The 12058-nt window shown below is 30.1% G+C and overlaps 1 protein-coding gene across 2 annotated transcripts in view; it reads right to left on the reverse strand.

Annotated features, from left to right (window-relative positions):
- LOC132923491 (uncharacterized) overlaps positions 1–1955 on the reverse strand; it is a 118994-nt gene extending 117039 nt beyond the window's left edge. The window contains exon 1 of one of the 2 annotated variants that reach the window (XM_060987526.1): positions 1482–1955. The gene's annotated coding sequence lies outside the window, so the exon portion shown is untranslated. Of the gene's footprint in view, positions 1–1472 lie in introns of both variants that reach the window. The other variant, XM_060987527.1, reaches the window with a different exon arrangement.
- Positions 1956–12058: the final 10103 nt, after the last annotated feature.

Raw genomic sequence — 12058 nt, forward strand, 5'->3', positions numbered from 1 at the left:
CGAATTTAAACACTGATAGGTTAAAAATAAATAGGTAATTATTTGATATTTTAATATAAATATGTATTTTCGGATTTTCAAAAAATTGTACGCATCTATCGTATTTTAAAAGTAAGCAATCTTCATATATATTACCCAAAATGTAATTTAATAATGGCCTATAAATCAACAAATTATTTTACAGTTATAAATAATTTGGGTATACCATACATCAAATACCGACCGACCCTTAGTGAACTAAGAAATAATTAGCTACTCAGATTAAAAATAAAATATTTTAGCTATTGTACTAGATTCACAGGTAGGTATAAAAACCTTTATGAATAAAATTCACGAGTGAAATGGATATCGTTTCCACGGGAGAACGTACTAGATGCGCACGGTAGAAAGTACGTAAATCAAACAATAAATACGATTCGATAACGTTGAAGTCTTCCGCGTACGCCGCCGAAGTAAAGGTGTTGTCCGACGACAATATTACTATGTTTAAGTAACGGCACGAGCAATAATACAGTCCAAGGTCAGTTGTTGAACCGGATGGGTGTACCCTACAACTCTATACGGGTACAGATCGCCACCCACATCACGAACAGCGCGGTGTTCGCGAAGACTGTCGTTCCGAGAAACGTCGTCAATCGTGGAAATATGGAATACGAAACACGAAAGGGGGCGAGTGAGTATACACACCGATGAGTAGCAGTTATACAGCAGCGACTTAGGAGGGCCCTTGCGCGTAATGTTACAACGTAATTAATACCATCGACACCGGACCCGCGACGCTTTTATTATGTCATCGCCGGCGGCGGTACCTCCAAGTAGGTAGGTTTTTACATATTTTATTATTATTATTATTATTCGTAGGCCTACTACCGCGAGCATTACGACAACTATCGTAATAATACCGTACAGCTATAATAATAATAGTAATAATAATTTATAATAATATTATATTCTGAACGCGCGGCAACGAGTTGACCCCGATTCCCGGAGGCGCGCGTGTTTACTGAATGGAAAAAGAGGGGACGGACGACGACGACGGCATTGGCGGCGGCGGCGACGACGACTATGACGACTATGACGGCTACGATGCACGCGAGCGGGAGGCGAGACATCCGCGAACGCTCGAGTTACACCACAGCGGCAGCGGCGGCTGCGGCGGTGGTTGCTACCGGCCGCGCGGCGTCAGGCAGCTGCGGAACGTCCGGTTTCGCGGCAACCGACAAACGAGACCTACACCTATACCGTCATCACCACCGGTCCCGAGATCCGATCCCCGACCCCCCCCATGCACAAAACGCGACAACGCGGGTGATGTAACGCAGCGGCGGTTCGTCGTCGTGCGGTATTTATCAAAACGTAGTGGTGTCCCATCGCAAATCGATTCGGCGCCGTCGTCGATAATAACGCCGACAAACGCGATTATTACTCATCACCAATGTCGCCGCTACCCATATTATTATACTCTACTATACCGTGGGTACCTTGTGTTGCGGCCGTCGACAGGAGGCGACGACGGCGGCGGCGGCACCAGCGGCACGCATTGATTGGCCACCGGCGGCGGCGGGGTGGCCGGCGCCCTGTTCGCTCGTCGCACTCGAAAACCAACGAAATATCAAACGAACGCCGAGGAAACGACTCCGGCGGCAATCTCGACCCGCGCGGCGCGCAGCGACTTATTGCCGTACGCCGTACATAATATTATATACGCGGGCGCGCGCGCGCGCGCCGAACTCTGTGCACGCGGATACGGACGGTACACGAAAATACACTTTACGCCATAGCCGCAACCTATCGTGCGGCAAATGTATTAAAAGTATATTGTGACGTTATCGTAATAATATTATAAACTTTTCGATAAATTATTGTATTTATTATTATTTTGACATGATCAGAATCGCGCGCGCGACACACCGGGCGACGCGGTACCACGGCCGACGGACGCGAACAATGCACTGCCGTGCCAGTGCTTGGTAGTAGTAGTCGTCGGCGCGTACGCGGATCGGTCCGCGGCGGCGGCAGTGGTGATGGTGGTGCCGGCGCGGTGGTGGTGATGGCGCGGTGGTGGTCGGGTAGACGGTTGACCGTGCGGCGGCGGTGTCCGCGGCGGAGAGGTGTGCGCACGTACGGTGTGCTCGCGGAATGCGGTCTACGGGGGGAAAACGGCGGGACCGCAGCGACATCGAGCGGACTGAACCCGCGTAACGGTCCAAATTGTTTTGTTTTTTTTTTTCATTTTTATTATTACTATTAAACATAATATTGTGTTTCGTAATTACCGCCTAGTACACAATATAAATACCTCAACCATCTAATCAATTGCATGGGGTGCCTGATTTTTATTAGCCGTCGGTCATCCAATATTATTTACAATAATACCTATGCCTATTTATACACAACAATACTTTTGGTTTCTTTTTTTCAATTTTCAATCAAATATTTAGAATGTAAATGGGTATAAATGTATAACGACTAAAATACTATACATTTTTTTTATATCGGGTCTTGGCCCTTGGATCCATTGTCGGTGGTTGTATAGTAGTTACAAAAGACATCGATGTATAATATATAGTTCTCGTTGTAGTACGCACTAAGAACTAAGAAGTGACGTAAATTTACGATATTATATAATATACCCATTAATTATCCTATAAGACTAATTTATCGTATTTTTCATAATACAGTCTTAATTCTTGGCCTAACTTGTAGGATAGTGCCTTCATTTTATAGAATTTCATTATCAAATATAAATCGACTACCTATTAAAAATTCATTTAATATTGGTAAATTTTTATCCAAAACATAAGATATTAATTACACATTGTTATTTATCAATTATGACCTACTTATTGCATATAATATTTTAATAACTTGTTAAAAGCCTACAATAAGTAATTTATTGGCATATATGTAGTTACTAGGTATACTATGTATCACTCGTGAGTAGATTATTTATTGCAAACATCAGACGGACGACAGTTTAATCAGTAATATATTAAACTTTAAAATTAAATATTTTAATACAAAATTAGTTTTATTTTATTTTTATTTTAGTAATTACTAATTACTATATTAAATAAAATGAATATGTGTATACATAGAATTAAGATAATATTTGTAAAAGCATGGACTAAATATGATAATTGATAATTTATTGATACTAATAAAATCTTTATAAACTATAAAATGTTTAAAATGTTCAAATACTAATTAGTAATTACTAATAGATTAGCAAAGATTGTATTCAGTTAAATATTCTATAGAACGAATCAGTCAATAAAAATCGAGAATTATACAGGATCTATGTTGAATACTAAGAAATAATGACCAATGACTTGTATTATGATTTATGGGCAATGGCCATTTTTAAACTTATAATATAAAGGATTAATAAGAAAAACTACAACTCTTCAAGCTATAAAGTTTCCTCGTATAGTCGTATTATATATCTAATAATTATAACTAAAATTTATATGTAACAAATATTCAGATAAAATTAAGTATTTAAAAATGTTATATTTATAGATATATAAATACATTGTACACCAGATTATACCAATGTTATATGGGATATACGTATAATATATATATTCTCAATTCTAAATAAAGAAAAACTGTAGAATATACGAGTGAATCCATCCGCGGTGCGATCACTCGTTTCACCTTCATGCTAAAGTAAAGCAAGATAGGTAAAGCGATAAACGATAAATATCCGGCAATGTTCTATTTTTAGTTATTACGCATTCCAAATCGAAAAACTATTCTGGAGATTGATGTACTATACTGTACAGTGTTTATAAAACGTCATTAAAATGTTAAGTACTCATAAAAAGAATTTATAAGTAAATATTTTTAAGATTTATCGAATATGTATAATGAAGATCTATTATACGTATACTATATGTGTCTATATAAAGACAATCTTGTACTAAAATTCTTAATCTTAATTCCGTAGCTTCAAATTATAGTCAAAAGATATTTTTGGTGTTGAGCACTCTTTATGTTTCACTCGTTTAGGTACAGAATAGTAGTTTACTGCAGTTCAGGAAATCATTGCCCACAAAAAAATCTTAAACAGGAATTGGTTAAAACCTAACTAGGAGTTCTTCTATAAACTTTTATCGAAGAAGGTTCTGCAACATATTTTGAGCTGATAGATTGGCTTGTCGGCAGTGACTACCGTCCTAACCAATCCGTTATTTAGTAGTAGATAAAATGGATCTGAACTAATATTTCCATTAAAAAATTGATAATTAATATCTATAAATAGGTAACTCGTCATAATTACTCTGCAGTAGGCCAGTAGACAAAGAATAGGGTTTATAATTGTTGTAAAAAAATTATCTGTTAATATGTTATGAAACAAAAAATAAAAATATAATTTGTATAATTAGTGTATTTTGTCCAATGTTGTTGACTGCAGGGATTATGTAGTCGACAGGGTGATGGTAAAAAATAGTGAATACTAGGTAAGTACACTCTAAAAATAACACTAATTTTAATCGGAATTTATTCAATATGTTGTGATGTTTTTAAAATTTATAAATAAGTCATAAGTGTTAGGATGAGATATGATTACATTTGTAAATTTTAAATATATCATTAATTATATTATTAAAGCCACTGTAATAATAACATGGCCTAATAACTGTGTATCATACCGTTAATAGGTAATTCAAAATGTATTTAACCGATTGTAAAAAAGTAGGCTGCTCTATATATTCTATAAGCTGCGTCTATGATTAAAGTGCACATAGTTTGAAATTTTGAATATATTCAATTATAATGCAAAGATGGTTAAAACAATATATTCGAGTAGATATTAGTCATCGACCATTATCATTGAATTTTGGAAGAAAACTGCAACGGCGTAGTTGTATTAACAATAGTTTTTTCCCTTGACAAAGTCTTTATAATATATGACCGTATATATATATATATATGAGTATTTGACCAATGACGCAACGTCCATATAGTTCTGTAAACTCTAAGATTCTCAATCTGTGCAGCGATTGGTGAACAGAAAACTATTATTTCGGCCATGGTCGTTTCATTTGTATGCAATTTTTTTATAATTTTATTGTAAAATAGGTGTACCTATCCCCACAGTCCATGCGAATCTAACCCGTCTCTACAGTTTTTGTTTTTTATGTGAACTGAATTATAATAAAATAATATGGCCTATAGTTAATGTGAACATATTTTTTCGTACAGCACACTGACACACTGTTTATTAATTACTATATATGCGTATATTGTTTATAGGTAATAGCCAATAGATATATTGTATTTGTATAATAATATAATATTATAGTATTGTTGTTTACAGTTATTAACTTATGAGTATACGGAGTGTAAATGTCTATCACATATTCTCACCGACGATCTGGAATAAAATATTATACCACCCATAGCCCAGAACTATGGAAATATGGTCCCGGGACAATATAATTTTAAGGGCCATTAATATTTGTTAAATATAATTTTAAAAAGACGGTAAATATTACAATAACATAATTGTATAAGTGAACAACATTTTTATTTTTTGAACATCAATTAATTTTTAATACTTGTATAATATTTAAATATAATTATGAACTATCTGTAAATAATTATAAATGTTATAATAATTTCAGTACAAATGAAAATGTTTATTAATCTTTACTGATATACATAATGTAAATGTCTAACGAAAGCAATAATATTATACAATTTCACAGTGCTACTATAATATTTAATTATCAAGGGGGCTCGGGGCTGCAGCCCGTCTAGCTCCCATCCCCATAAGTTGGACTCTGATGTCACCCATTGCATAACTAAGTTACGCGTATCCTGGACTTGGTATATTATTATGTTTCATATTGATCACAGTTTTAGATATATGCGGAGTATTAACTATTAACAAACGTGGTAATATAGTTGGAATATTTTAACTTAAAGCCTAAAAGCAACCTAATAAAATACTCGATAACATGAATTGACCAATCAAAGAGAGCAAATCAATCGTTTCACCCGCAAAACCATAACATGGTCGAAGTCAGTGGCGTAACTTAGGGTCCGCAGACCACACGTTACGGGGGGTGGTAATTTGGGGCCTTTGGTTAAAGTAAATTTAATTCCCGTAAAAAAAAATTGAATAATTACTTTTTTCAAATTAAATTAGTGTTAATCTATGCGCAGTTTAGATATAAATATGTTAGTTGATAAGTTTGCCCAAAAAAAAAATGCTAGAAGATCGCAGAAATTTAAATAAAATAATTCAGTAAAATTTAGTTATTTATACATTATAACTTATAAGGAATAATTATATAATATTAAATAATAATATTGTTATTTTTTATCATTTAACAAAATTTTAATTAAAATAAGTTATTTACCTATATCAGATTAATGTTTTTAAACTTATATACCTATACCTAAACAATATTTTAGGGGCCCATTTTTTATTTTTGCAGAGGGGGGGGCCAAATGTTTTTGTTACGCAACTGGTCGAAGTGGTGTAGATAATAACGAAAGTGACACTGGTAAACGGTTCGTATTTTATACATAACATTATTTAGTGCAAAGGCTATAGTTGTTAGATAGGTATCTAAATAGCTTCTAGAGTTAAAAATAGGTAGGTTTTTGTAAATCACATAAATACATAATATATTTGGACTGCGTTTCAAAATTAATAATAACATTATTTATGAGTATAATTCTTAATATTACACATTTTTAATTAAAACCGTTATCACATTCGTATTTATAATATGACGTGCTAACGTCATATTTATTATAATAATATTCATAATATTATATTATAATATGATTAATATTTACTTTATTAGGTATATAAAATTATAATCCAATGAAAAATAACTAATTTGAATTATTATATTTTTTTTTATTATTACCTGTGGGACCTGGGCAAACTAAATCTTCCAGGCCCCCTATTATTTCCCCTGGAGTTGACATGATTTTCAAATGAAAAATGTGACTTATTTTATATGAAAACTAACAATTCATTTTTCTATGATTGTACACGGATACAGTTTGTTAATAATAATGCATAAGTTCCAAAAAGTTGTTTGGACCCATTACCTAAGTTGAATTAAATGTTTAAGCCAATATGGAGAATATAATTGAGGATGACTATTATTATGATGGCATTATTAGATGAGAAACATTGAAATCGAAAAAGTTGAGTTTAAGAGAAAAGAAAAAGTTTTTTAGATGTATTCTAAAAAGGTGTGATAGAGAAGAGCAAATATAATGAATACATTTTAAAAGTCACAAGTGACCCCCTCTTTGTTAGGATAGTTAGTAAGGGTACAGTATAGATTGTTATTTTATTGTGTTCATATGTGTAGGAGTGGTATATGGTATAGCAAGTTATTGAAAGTGCGTAACTTAGAGTATTTGATAATTATACTCTACGATTAATCTTTAAAGAAACCACGGCTACGGAGGAATTTTTTTGCAGGATATTTTACTGTATTTATAGGTATAAATTATGGAAGGTTTTCCCATTCCATCATGCACGATTTGTATAGTTGAACATAAGATTAAAGATATATCGCAATGTTTTCTAACCATTTTACCTTTTTACCACAATGGCATCATGGACCATTTTGATAATATTGTATAGGTCGCAGATTACCTCAATTTAAAAAAAAGTAGCAAGTTTTTTGTTACTTATTAACTAAAATACACAATACCAATTTTAAAAAAAAAAAATTTATTTTTATTACTTTACGTTACATTTTATTATTATATATTATGCAATATATCCTCAATATAATTATTTCACCATTTTTTTTTAATAAACAATTAAAAATAAGATAATAGAAATGAAAGAAATAATCTATGACAACTTCGCGAACCACTATGGTTGGGAAACTGGTGTATAAAGGGATTACATCAGAATAAGAGCACCGCAAGAGATCCGGTATAGAATTATAATATATATATTGTATTATATATAACTATACTAACTGTATAACCCGACTTTGACCAGGAAAAAATAAACAAATATAAAAAACGGCGCTATATAGGTGTATCTCAGTTCACGGAAAATTCGACGTCGTGTATCACGCTTTGTAAACAAATTCAATTGAGATGGTTCGTTAGCTTGTGGTGGATTGTATAATTTGTATGCTATATATCAGGGATGGCAAATCCATGGCACGCGTATCAAAGATGGTACGCGAAAAAATTTTGAGGGCACACGTAAAACTAAAATATTTTTTTAAACCAAATATCTACGAATTGGCATCAATTATTAAACAAAAAAGATTAAATTAAATTAAGAAAATAAATAATTAACTAAGTAATGTTATTCTATTATGTACCTAAACTAACCTTTTTTTATATTAATACATTAATCATACAATAAAATTACAATAATTTTTTTTTTTTACAATATTGGAAATAATATAATGTATAATATTTTTCATCGCATACTCGAAACAAAAAATGTTAATTTGTAACACTATATAGTGTTCAAATAATTTGCCACTGCTGCAGTATATACAATACTTTATTTTTAAAAAGTGGTTCAAATTACTTTCTGCATATTATTTCCGATATCTTTAAAAAAAACTTCTGAAATATTCGTTTAAATTGGTTGAGTAAATATTAAGAGGCTAAGCTATAAACACTTAACGAAACTCATGGAATATGTGTGAAAAGTTTGGTGCCTATTCACTATTGGTTCAATATAGTTTTAGAGATTACTATTTACTGGATACTAACGAATGTACAACTATTTTTTTATACATAAAGAAATAATTAAAGTACCTGTTAATCTTTAAAGCTATGATTGCGTCCTTAATAAAAATTGATTTAAATAGGTGTTATAATTTTAAAAAGATGGAAAAGTGAGTACCACCTGGGCGTGCCCTTTTATACATTCAATATTGATGGCTCGACGGGTTTCTATAATGTATGTTTGAATGTTTTAAATTTGAATTCAATAATTTATCTTTGTATATTTGTTTCCGAAAACGATTCTGTGCGAAAACAGTCTATCAGCCTAAATTACTAAATTACTAATTGTGTTTCATAAAATTATGTTTTTTTTCTATTAAACAGTAGTTAAATACACACAGTATTTACAGTACAGTTACTACAGTATTTATAAATTATAATCAATGGTGTTATCAATTATTAGTTATTATTAGAAATATATAGTATAACAGTACAAAACTTTTTTTTTGTTTTTTAGTTTACACTATTGAAAGTTGTGTTGTTGGTTTTTGGTCCAGAATTAAAAGGAAATCATATTTGTGTCATTCAACAAAGAAAAAGAAAAATCATTTAAAAAAAAAATGCTAAAATGCTGATGTTAAATGGTTAAAAATATGCAACACTGAGCGGAACAGTTTATGTAAAGTTGATATGTCGGAAGTATCATCTATACATCAATTCAGAAAACCAAAAATATTATTTATTCTCACGCTAAATGACAGTATTAAGCCATCAAATTTAACACGGATGTATTTTATACGGGCAACGAAGTGCACGGGGATTAGCTAATAATAGCATTGATTATAAATACTATTATAATTAATGGTAATAGCTTAAAATTAATCAACATATTTTGAAAATGTCATTGAGTATAGTAAAATTCATAACATATGTATAAACATTCTAAATTTCAATGAATTATGTTTTTAATTATAACAAAATAACTTATACGTTATCGTTAATTAGATTTGTGTAAAAAATCGTTTTTTCGATAATTTTGAAAAATACTAGGAATATTTTTGACCTCCCTAACGTAAAAACAAATTCCAATTTGGTATCAAAAACTAACCATCCTTAAAGTTGTAAATTGTACATTTTTCGACTACTAATCGTGTATACATACTCAAAATAAAATACATCATTGTAAAATCAATACAATATATTATATACAAATATAGTATATAATAATAAATAATAATAATCATTCGTTTTTTTATTGTAATTTTAATAGTTTTATTTTTTTTATTTTATCAATTTGAATATTAAATTATCTAATTCCTATAATTATTTAAAAAAATATTTATAAACATATACCTAGCTAGATCATATTTTTCTGATTAATATGCTAAAATCTACATCAAAGTCCGATTTACAGGTTTTATTATAAGTGAACATTAGCACATTAGCACGTTTTGTATAAACCTAATGGTAGTTTAAAATTACTATAAACTTTTCTATACTACTTTATAATATAAGCCATTGGAATTTGGTAAAACACTAACACAATTACTATATAATTTAGTACCTTAATATTATAATATAATAAAGTAATAACTAATAATAATCAATAATGTATTATAACTTATAACTCATTAGAATGAATAGCCTTGTGATAATTATTTATATATAACAACCACCTAAAGACTTGATATATCATTGCAATTTGCAGGTCATTAATCATTATATTATATAGTGTCTTTATTTTATTTTCGTTTACAATTTTTAAGCATACCAGTGAATTTATAAATTAATTGTTAGTTGAAATAGTTTTGTTTTTATTCTTATTGAATATCTATTGCTTAAGCGTATACGTATTACTCGTATATTGCAATACACAGCATTACTATATAGTTGTATTAAAAGAATAGATTTTAACTGTATTACTATTTGGTATAAGTATAACTAATGTTTATTTCTGTATAATGCATTAATGCATATAAAAGAATAAGTATATTATATATTTATTAGTTAATACTTGGTATATAAAAACCATAATATTCTTTGTTGTATAAATAAAATTATAGATTAATAGATGAATAATTTATTTGTATTGGTTGGGTTGAAATTTTTAAAAGATACAAAAAACAATAAACAAAATTCAATTATTCAAATTAAAGTGAAAGTATTATTACAAGTTAGTGGCATTTACACTCACGTTAGATATGGTTTATAGTTCCGTGGTTAAAAAGGAAGGATGATGGGTTAGATGCTTTTTTTCATTACCTACGTATACTGTATTAAAACTTATAGTAACGAGTGGCATGCTTACAATTTTTATAGAAAGATTCCACAATACTATGTAATCATATTTTTATTTAAAATGAATACTAGAATATAATAATTCCTATACATGGTTCTAAAAATAGGATGTAAAAAATGAAAGGGCCAAGTCCATGGAGGCAAATGGTAAATCTATCTAAATGCATATCATTTCAACATATCTGCCCTCGTATAAATAGGGTCCTGCAATTGCAAATTCATCAGCTGATTCAATACTTAAATTAGTTAAATTATGATTTTGTAGTACAGTATAGCTGTGTTTGTTATAGTTCTATTTTAATTAGTAGACAGGGTCGGATTTAAGAATGAGAAAAATATAATAATAAAATACAATAAAAATAGTTAATTTTATTAAATTTATTAAATTGTTTTTTAGATTATATTAATACTCTTCGAGATTTCGTTACTGTAAATTGTTCAACCACTTGAGAAAAATCTAATGATCTAAGTATGTATTTTTCAAATCTTAATAGACTACATAAAACTATCGATTATAAATTCTTATTTGTATTCTCACTTTTATACATTTATTTCACTATAAAAAAAAAGTAGTGTTTATTAAATTATGAAAATATCAATAATTAAACATTTTTTTTTGAAGTTGTATTTTAATCTGTATTGTAATTTTTAATAGAATTGTGTTTTATATTTGGATAATTGGGTGTAAAATAAAATCACTATGTGGAGGTCCTTATTTTGTGGTAACCATAAGTCATAAATTCATAATATGCTACGAACAAATATTTCAACTAATAATATTATATTAAAGATTTATAAGTATTATATGTTTAGAAGCCCTAATAAACAATTTTTTAAGCATTTAGCTTTATATGACTGTCAGCGGTTCGCCGGTTCATGCTAAATATATTAACCAATTTTACAATAAGAACGATTTCTAATTACTTTTCTATTGTTAATATTCGCTAAAGAACAAATTCAAATTATTTTTCAGTCGTTTTGATGACTTTTGAGAAGAGTAATTATACTAATATCACCCTCTTTGACTTATTTCTGCCAAGGGACGAATAATACATGTTAAGAATAATTAATA

This window comes from Rhopalosiphum padi, chromosome 2 (genome assembly GCF_020882245.1).
Source record: "Rhopalosiphum padi isolate XX-2018 chromosome 2, ASM2088224v1, whole genome shotgun sequence".
NCBI classification, from domain to species: Eukaryota; Metazoa; Arthropoda; class Insecta; order Hemiptera; family Aphididae; genus Rhopalosiphum; species Rhopalosiphum padi.